This window comes from Rhipicephalus microplus, chromosome 5, assembly GCF_043290135.1.
Source record: "Rhipicephalus microplus isolate Deutch F79 chromosome 5, USDA_Rmic, whole genome shotgun sequence".
NCBI classification, from domain to species: Eukaryota; Metazoa; Arthropoda; class Arachnida; order Ixodida; family Ixodidae; genus Rhipicephalus; species Rhipicephalus microplus.
The window spans coordinates 149,146,570-149,156,842 of NC_134704.1; positions in this window are offsets into that span (position 1 = coordinate 149,146,570).

Consider the following 10,273-nt stretch of genomic DNA (forward strand, 5'->3'; position numbering starts at 1 on the left):
ACAACATGGCTAACACCCACTTCGTACCTTCTTCCTGTACTTCATCCCTTACAGCTCTATCTGACCCTTTCAACCCAGGAGCTGTTATTGTGGCCATATTTTTTTTCTCCGTGTCATTCCAATAGTTAAGGCCTCAGAAGATCACACACAACCAATTGAACCACTGGTTCAGGTATTCGTGAATTTGCAAACATGGCGTCAACTAGACGTTTTTTCAATATGCACAAGTGCGCTTCACCGCGCTGCATATTCGTGCTACTGGTGGTGGCACCTGCCGCCCTTCCAAAGGAGACGAAGTCCAAGGTTCAGGTTCTGGGGCTTGTCTGTTATGTCGTAATACACTCTACATTTTCAGCCTCACAGCGCAAGCGAGCTACAGGCTATTTGCAGAAGAGGGTAGCCGTCTTTAGTTGCGTTAACTTTATCACTGGAACGCTAGCTTTTTGAAGAGTTAATTTGGACATCATCTCGGCTGAGTTGTTCTGAAAAGAAGGAAATTGAGTCTTTATTTCTGGTTTTCTCTCAAGTTTGTGCCTACAGACCAACATTTGATGCAATATAAGAAAATGCCAGTGAATACATTTAAATACAAACACAAGTATACACCTACTGCACGCCGACTGAAGCGCGATAAGTGGCAACCTTGTTCATCACTCTCGAGAAAGCAAGCAGATGACCGCCCCTACGTTGTTGTACGTGTGTTGCCCCGTTGTTCGCGTTTCCGTAACAAAACAGGCAGCAAGCAGCGCTCATCGTGTTTGTGGTGGCCGAAACGTCAAGCGGTGTTATTGTGGCGTTGGTTGATCAGACACCTACAAAAACGGGCGCGCAAAACTGCTTTACTCATTTACCAAAATGCCTCACTAGGAAGAGCGGCGGAAGCAATGAATCGCTGCCATTCGTTGAGAAAGACGAGCCGCTCCGTCATTGTGCGAGTTAATGCGTCGCTTCTCGTTGTGGTGTTTTCGTTCTGCCATATCCATGAGAGCTCGTTGGATGCATTCGGTCATGTTGACACAGGTAAACGACGAAAGTTATCGTCGCCTCTAAGCATGTCTTGGATCAGTTCGACCACCGTCAAAGGCACTTCGCTCAAGCGTTGTAGATGCATTATTAACAGAAACAGCCCTGCAGCAATGGTTGACTTCAGGAAGAATAAGAAGTCATTGACATGTCGCGTTTGTAAACTAAACAAAATGGATATTCAGTATGACTTAGCACTCAAAACTTGGGCATGTTACGCTGGTATGCACGACGCACCTGTCATGTGGACTGTCCTGACGATTCTCTCCACGTAGACACAAGCGCTGGTGGTTCGTTCTCATTCTCAGTGGGCCATCAAAAAACACCTCGGTGACTCCCTCCAGAACTTCTCACTGTTCCCACGGCGTCATGTCATGACACTCAGAAGTCCGACTGACCGCTCTACATCATCAAACAGCATTAGCTGGTCGAGCGAACTACTCTTTCACTTCAACAGAGCATTCTGGTAGAGCGATCTACACTATCACTTTGACTAACTTTTCCAGGGAGGACATCATGGAATAAAGAACCAGTTTCGAGAAAGGAAACTGCACCTTTGACCAGGGCAGGGCTAGACTGCACCTGCGCGCTCCCTTCTTACGGCCTTCGAAACGGGTGTAGTACATGCTTCTCGCCACTCCTTTGAGGGGGCGCTGCGACCCTGCCATCTTCCACCGCTCCGTACAGCGAGCGAACACATGAGTTCGGGCGTGCTTCTCCACTCACCATGCGTTAAAAACAAGTTGCCTAATTGTTGAAGGCACACAAATGGTTTGTTTTGATTTCTTATTTGCGCTAGGTGCATCGAGCTTACTTTTATTGAAAAATGTGTAAATGTAATAGCCTGAAGTACAGCTCTCTGCCATCAAACATGTAGACATTCTGAGGTCTGAAAAGAAATATTTATTGCTCATAAGCACTGGCAGTAGTTGAACACTTTCGAGTGAAAAACTATGGTGGACTTCACAAATGTCTTGTTCACAGCCTAAAATGCTTCCTAGTCCGCTTGTGTGTGTGTGTGTGTGTGTGTGTGTGTGTGTGTGTGTGTGTGTGTGTGTGTGTGTGTGTGTGTGTGTGTGTGTGTGTGTGTGTGTGTGTGTGTGTGTGTGTGTGTGTGTGTGTGTGTGTGTGTGTGTGTGTGTGTGTGTGTGTGTGTGTGTGTGTGTGTGTGTGTGTGTGTGTGTGTGTGTGTGTGTGTGTGTGTGTGTGTGTGTGTGTGTGTGTGTGTGTGTGTGTGTGTGTGTGTGTGTGTGTGTGTGTGTGTGTGTGTGTGTGTGTGTGTGTGTGTGTGTGTGTGTGTGTGTGTGTGTGTGTGTGTGTGTGTGTGTGTGTGTGTGTGTGTGTGTGTGTGTGTGTGTGTGTGTGTGTGTGTGTGTGTGTGTGTGTGTGTGTGTGTGTGTGTGTGTGTGTGTGTGTGTGTGTGTGTGTGTGTGTGTGTGTGTGTGTGTGTGTGTGTGTGTGTGTGTGTGTGTGTGTGTGTGTGTGTGTGTGTGTGTGTGTGTGTGTGTGTGTGTGTGTGTGTGTGTGTGTGTGTGTGTGTGTGTGTGTGTGTGTGTGTGTGTGTGTGTGTGTGTGTGTGTGTGTGTGTGTGTGTGTGTGTGTGTGTGTGTGTGTGTGTGTGTGTGTGTGTGTGTGTGTGTGTGTGTGTGTGTGTGTGTGTGTGTGTGTGTGTGTGTGTGTGTGTGTGGAAGGCTTGTCGTCTGCGTCAGTCAGTTGGTTTGTGTGGTTGACGAGGAAAATTCTTAGGAATTTTCCGGCTATAAGATCAGTGTATCGTCGGGAGTGGCTGTCGTCAACGTTTTCAGGGCAGCTTAAGGTGGGAGTGCGTTGCAAGCAGGGCTGGACTGCTGTTTGCGAAACTTCTAGCACATTTATGCGTGGCAGGGGTTCAGAAGCCTTATCAAAAAAGACCACTATCTTGTCCAAAAGAGCTGGGAACTTAGGTTGCATCGATGTGTGATTCCTTTTCTGACCACTTCCACTAATCAGTTCAATGTGGTTAACCTGCCTGTCTTACTTTTACCTTTATTTTTTTCTAAGTTCTCATTATATACCTTTGAAGCTTACTTATGGGTATTAGTAGTGCATCAAGATTCTTTGTCTATAGGACAGTAAAGGTTGAGGGGCCAAATTGCTTCATATGTATATATCTTAAAACTGACTACTTGATAACTAGCATGAACACAGACAACCAAGCAGCTCAACATGTGATTTAAGATCTTCAACAGTGAACTTCTGTTTGACAATATGTATTTAATATTGATCACCACAGACTCATGTCACAAATTGTGAAAGAAATGGGCACTTATTCAGCTGTTTAACCTGGTGATATGTCACTCCTACTTAGAGCATGGAGCTTTCTATTGTACAGATTTTAGTAAATTAGCACTTCCTTTGTGGCTGGATTGTGTAAACACGTGTACGTGTGCTCTTAAACCCTTTTTGTTCAACCAAATGGAGAAAGTGAAGCTTTTGCAACAAAAGCTGCTTGTGTTTGCTAATAATAAAAAGGTAGTGTGAAAACGCACAACGGACACAGAACCACACGCCACAAACATTTGTGGTGCATGGTTTTGTGTGTCTATTGTGTCTTTTCACACAACATTGTGGTTAATAGCAAGCACCAACTAGCCCAAGAACAAGTCCTTCTGCATGTGTTTGTTTCTTGAAGTTTTAGTATGTACGACGTGGTGCATATGCACATACCTTTGCAAAAAAAAACATATGTTATCAAGACCAGTGTCTCAGAAAAAATTAAACAGCATTATATGCAAGCCATGCAGGTACAGTACCACTATAATATCAACACGCACACTTGTTTAACTCAAATTATCTCTGAGCTATATTTCGTGAGATACTTTAGGCAGAAGTTTTTTGTGTCCAAGTGACATATTAGTGCGACTGAGTATGATCTCATAACATACATATACTAACGGAGAAAACACTGCTTAATACTGCTTAAAGAAAAGCAGTAGTTCAATGCAATTTTTTGCAGTTATCAAAGCCTACACGCTACATGGTGTGGTTTGATTCAAGTCCATGTTCGCATTTAACACTGATAATACCAGAAGTTTAATAACCCAACTACAGAGAAAGAAAAACATCTAATGTGCTGCTACAAGAGTTAAACTAGTAATACTACGTTCGTCCTCAACCAGAGCTTAGAAACATATTTCACTCCCTAACATGCCCCCCCCCCCCCCCACAGACTACATTGTATGCTTGAGGGTAACCAACCTATGCACATAGGCAAATATTTGTTTGTGTACAAAACTAACTTATCCTGAATTGAACCATTTGCAGCCATCAACATGTACCTGAAGAAAATGTGGAAACTAGCTCGGCATGCTCGCTTACATTGTATAGGCAACGCAATAATTTGAAAGGCATGAGTATGAATATGAGTGAGTGACAAGCGGCATGAGTAAACCCTAGGAACATGAGTGCGAGTTCACATATAGCATGAATGTGAGTGAGTGTCAATGAGTGCGAGTCAGTGTGAGTTTGTATGCGAGTTACTATTCATGACATAGAGTGAGAGAGTGTGAGTATGAGTTAGTGACGATTGATGTGAGTATACTCAGCGGCTTGAGGAGGCTTTGGCGAAGCAACGGAGAAAAGGAGCCGACGGCCTGTCCAACGGGCACGGAGGCGCCCGAGTATCTGTCGCCTAGTCGCAGCACAACATCCTCGAGGTCTAGGCTTTGAGACTATGGGACTCTAATAGCCATGATCTTAAAATAGGGAACATCTGCGCCCTGCGAGGCAGGGGACTTCCTACACGCCGGATGTCTAAATAAATGGTATTTCTCCCTGTCTCTCTTTCTCTCGAGCATTAACATGAGTGAACACTCATTGATGTGAGTAGGCATGGGGGGGGGGGGGGGCGAATGGCTGAGTATTGAAGGGAGGAGTAGAGGTAATAATCTTCAGTGTATGCGTGGATATGAGTAAAATGGGGATTTGAGTCACATGAATACTAATCAGTGCAAGTACCGTAAAGTTTCGATCAAGTGCCCTCCCCCTCCCCCTACGGGGAATGATAATTTTACCCGATTTCGGAGGGGGGCGCTTGCTCGGTCCCCGACTAGTCAGTGGCGCTTATTTAAAAACCTCCCGCAAAAGGTGGGGGGCATTTGCTTGGGGGGGGGTGGTAATTGCTTGGCCTTTTACTGTAGGGGCGATTCTGAGTATAGATGAATATGGTGTGAGTAGGTGTAATATGACAAATATATTGTATAGGCACCTATAAATCGGAGTTGGTACTCAAGCTTATAAGTTACATTTGGGTGCTAAAAATTTTATATGTGTTTTTTACTTCTGTATATGCAGCACTGTTATTTCTGTCATACCATAACCTGCTTGTTTACTCAAGCCTGTATTTTTTTGTAATCTATACATCACCCTATATAACATAATCCTATAAGACTGCAGCATTGAGAAATAATTCAATAAATATTCTGGATATCTTGGTGTACCCACAGTTTTTCATCAGAGGGTGGATATTAAGCTTCATCGCAACTCCCTTTGCCCTACAAAGGGAAAATATGAGGCAGATTCTGCAAACTCTCCTTTTAGGAGGATCTTGTGTTTCGTGTAAAAGCGTAAACCTGTTTCACCTCTTAGGTGAAACCTGTGACTCTGTGTTCGTGCGCTTTTCGTGCACCTAAGGTCATTAATCGTGTGCGCCTTACAAAATTCGTTCATTTCCAAACAGTTTGTGTAATGCCTCTGTCACACTGAACATTTCAATGTCATTCGAATGGAATGACATTTTAATCTTATAAGCTTATGCAACTGCTACACATAGATGCATAATCCCAACAGAATCGAATGAATCAGGCAATCGACTGAGTTCGATAAACATATTCTCCGATGCAGTTTTGTATACCTTCTACCCCAGAGACCTAAAAGGTGGCATTCATCGTTATCAATTTGACCTGCATGCATGCAAACAGGCTAATAATGCAGCTTTCTTTTTAGGGACTCTATCACTTTAACAATAATGATGTCACAAATGTCTTTACTCTCCATCTCGGTGGCGCTTGGCTGCCGGCGCTGTGGCCATGATGTAAACAAGCAGACACCTCTGGGTACGCGCATGCTTGTATATGCAGTGATGGCATCAGATGCACGAGCGCCATAAACCCAGGCAGAGACGCTTGCAAAGCTACGGCAGTTCCGTTGCAAGCTGTTCGCCCATATGGGTGCATGCGAGACCGTGTTTTAAAGCGATCAAATGTAGAACGCTCTGGGTTTTTGTTATTTGTGTGGTTGCACCACAAGATACCAGGTGTGCATCTGTTACTTCGCGTTCTAGAAAACCTTAATAGAGGTGAGACGTTCGTTTTGCTTTTTTTTTTGTCACGCCACGCACGCTGTGTTGCTTGTGGTTATTCCATCGACTGTGTGTATACTGGTTAAGCGGGTCGTTTTGGCTCACGGTGGCCGTATTTTCTGCCATATGAAATTTCTATGCTTATTTATTTAACAAAGTGACTTCTCGCATGCTTTTTAAAAGGAATAACTCAAGGAATAAACAGTTAAGCGAGCGCCCGTCCTTTCGACGTGTTTTCTTCGTTTGTGTAGTCGTCATTTTGGCGCGTGACTATTTATTTCTGAATATCTTGACTTTTATCACTTTACATTTCCCTCCTTCAACTTTTTCGGCCATTTCTTTCTGAATTGTCTACATTGATATCATGTAAAATCACAATGACATTACTTTTTTCGGCCGTGGTGTAGCACCACCACAGATTGAATGAAATTCGTAGCTCAGACTGCCATTTGAATCTAGTGACATTAGCATCTCCAGTCTTATTAGTCTGCTTGCGCTCTTTATTTTACTATATTTCCGTATACTCCTTAAAGCTTTCCATATTTCTACATCTCTCCATATTTTCCGTGATTTTCCGCATATACATGACTTCCTTATCCTTCCATATCTTTTATAAGGAACTTTCCATATATTTTACGTGATTTCCGTATCCTTATATATTTATCTTAAAAAAAATTTTTGTATACGCGTACAACTTCCGTATGTCTACATAAAAATCTATATTTTTTCTGTATAATTCAATAGGAAATTATACGGAGTCCATATTTTTTCTGTAAGATTTCATACGAAACGTTTCAGTGGGGCCGAAGATTGCTTCGATGGGGCCACTATTCAATTTCTGTCGGGACATAACTGACGCCTTGCTTCAGGAGGAACTCTGTTGTTTCCACCGTTGACCTTGTTGTAAAAAGCAGGGCTTCGTACGTCTCGTTGGTGAAGTCAGCACTCACTGATCCGATGCAACTCTTCTGTATTTTTTCCACATTCTAGATAAACTCATCCATCAGCCATAGTAGGCGATTGTTATCGCTCCTAAAAATGGGAGCTTTGTGGTCGCTTTCGTTGATTGAAGTGTCATGGATGTCAAACCAGTTCTTCATAGACTTCATGAAGAAAACGGTTGAACTTGCTCCCTTGAAATCTCTGCCAGCACCCGTGGAATTTTGCTGAAGGTTATCTATGGCTGCAGACACTTGGGGGGCGAAAACTCGAACTGCTCGCAGCATGTTCATTTTTTTCCAAATTAGAAGGGTAGATATGTTTCCTCGTCAAATTTTGGGCCAGCTTCACAGTTTTGTGTTTTTGATGCTCGTATAATTTCTGCACAAACGCACCGCTAATCACTCCTGTGTCATCTGTATGTTCACGTTCGCGGAACAGTTTTTAACGTTTTTGAGCACGTGGCACGGGTCAAAACTCAAAAAGATAACGCGGTTGGCGTCACGTGGAGCACAAACAATTGTGTGGAGGTTTCCCTTACCCATGTGCTTAAACACCGTCACGTTTTTAGAATAATTGTCCATGACAATGCGAATGCTGATAAAGCCACATGATTCCACAGCAGCAATGACCTCCTTCGTTCATGCAAAGAAGTCTCTACCGCTCAGTTGCTTCGTGAAGTAGTACGAGCATGAAATCTTGTACCGACTAGTGGCACCATGCAGCACAAAGCAGAGAACTCTGTTCGCAAGGGCTTATTTCGCTGTATTCGCCGTGCTATTCTCTGGCTTGTCCTTGAGGCTAATGGCTGCATCACCTTTCCTATCATATATGCACTTTTGTTTTATGCTAGCTTCATCTATTAATAATGAGGTCATATGTTATTTGCTGCTGAGTAGCGAGGCCTCGTGAACCAGACGGTTCTTCATAGCATTGCTCATACCCGATAATGTTGGGCTTGGACCTATATACCTCTGAAGAGTGCACTTCGCTGGCAGTGTCACAATCCCCGAAGTGCGAGCGTGATCGTAGCCTAGCTTTTGGAGACAGAAAGCGCCATATCACACACTCCCTAACGACTCCTTCTGGGTACGCTGAATGCTTATCCCCGTAACATTCTGTTTGATGCAAAAGAAACACAGACTTTCTCTCTCATTTCTGTCCATCTGTATTGATTTTCTTAACCCACGCGTGGTGCTTGCTTTCGCGATGATATGCGGACGCCTTTTCCTCTCCTTTCAACAACTGCTGCACCTTCTCACATTTCGAACAATGGTACGACACTTGGGAGCGTAATCTTTCTATTATAGCCAGGTATCGACCGCGGTGAACATTGCTGTTCATTGTTTGCGTACAAACACTTACTGCTTCTCGTTCAGTGAAAGCATCATGTGAAGTCGCAACATCCAAGTCTGGTTCGTTGGTCCCCGCTTTCTGCTTCCTTGATGTTTGGCGTAGGGGCGAAGCTCATGAAGCAGGATTTTTACTGGGCTTATTTGAACTTGGTCTCATGTAGAAAAGATAGTCCTCGAAGAGAGTGCGCGCCGAGTCGGGAAGAAGTTATCTGATGCGGTACGCAGGCACATATTCTACATCGTGGAAGTGTCTGCTGCTTATGACAGTCGATTCAGACTTGTCATTGATGATGAGGTTCTCTCTCGCAATATTCTTTTGCCATTTAGCGCACAGTTCGGCATTGCTTGGGCCTTGGTGAAAAGAAACACCGGGTGTTTTCCCCGAACAGGACTTGTAATACACACAACAATACTCCATCGCACATGTAATATATAACCATACGTATTGCTCGTACTGAAGGTTGTACGACCGTCTTCCCGAGTCGAAAAATCACTGCAGACTGAACACTGAAAAAGCTCTGAACAAAACGCAGCCGCACTTGGCAAATACCACAATAAAGCAAGTCTCACTATAGAGAAAGAGAAATCGGCAACAACCTGTCTGCAGAGCCACAAGAGAATTAAAAAAAAAAAAAGCTGTTTACTTGCCGAAAAGTTGGGACGTTAGTTTCTCTTCCTAAACATGTTCTTCCACGAACTCGAAGTATAGCGTAGAAATGATTTGCACTAGAGATTTTAGTTCGAAAGCAAGCGGCATGCGAGCGTAAGCTGCCGCATTCTTTACAATATTTATGGATGTGACTTGCAATACGAAGGAATGCAAAAGAGCGCGGGGTCTCCGGAACTAATATTTACAGGTGGTGTTAACACCTTGACAATGCACGCCACTTCTCCAGAACATGCCGTTTAAAGGGGTTATTCAGCAGCAAAAATCTACTTGTTTTACTTTTATTGCTAACCGTTAACGATACAACTCACGTGCGTGTTTCGAAGAGCTGTCAAGCAGCAGACTGCAGCTTTTAGCCATGAAAACTACAACATATGTATTTGTAAAAATAAAAAAATAGAAAATAGCTAGCAGATGGAAGGTGTGCTCGTCATTTCTGTGAGCGACCTTTTATTTCGGCCTCGTTGTCCAACGAGAGCAAGTGCCAAAGGTGTTTGGTACCCGCCGCTTACAGAACAGATGCAGTGTTGTTTACCTCTATATCTCTCTCTGATCGATGTTAATGCTTTATGCTTCAAGCATTATGCCTTATTAGCCAATTTTCCGCATTTTACTGAGATTCAGCTTGTATTATTCACGAGCACATACCTACTTAAATTATGTGTCCAGCTGTCTGATAACATTAGTTTTTTTTTTTTTTTTTTTTTTTAAGGAGAGATGATCTCTCTACTCCCGACTTCTTGAGTAATCTCTCTCCTCTTCATCGTCGAGAACCCTTATTTCACGATTTCACATTGACAATCTCTCTTGTGCCGTGTGCACGGCTCAGAAGATGCAATGGCTAGAGTGCCTCGATGCGCGCGCCCCCGCTTAGAGTGGTGTCAGCTTTTGCAAGGGCAGATGCCGCCGCCTCGGCTTCGGCGCCAGCGCGACCGCCATTTTGGCGCCTCC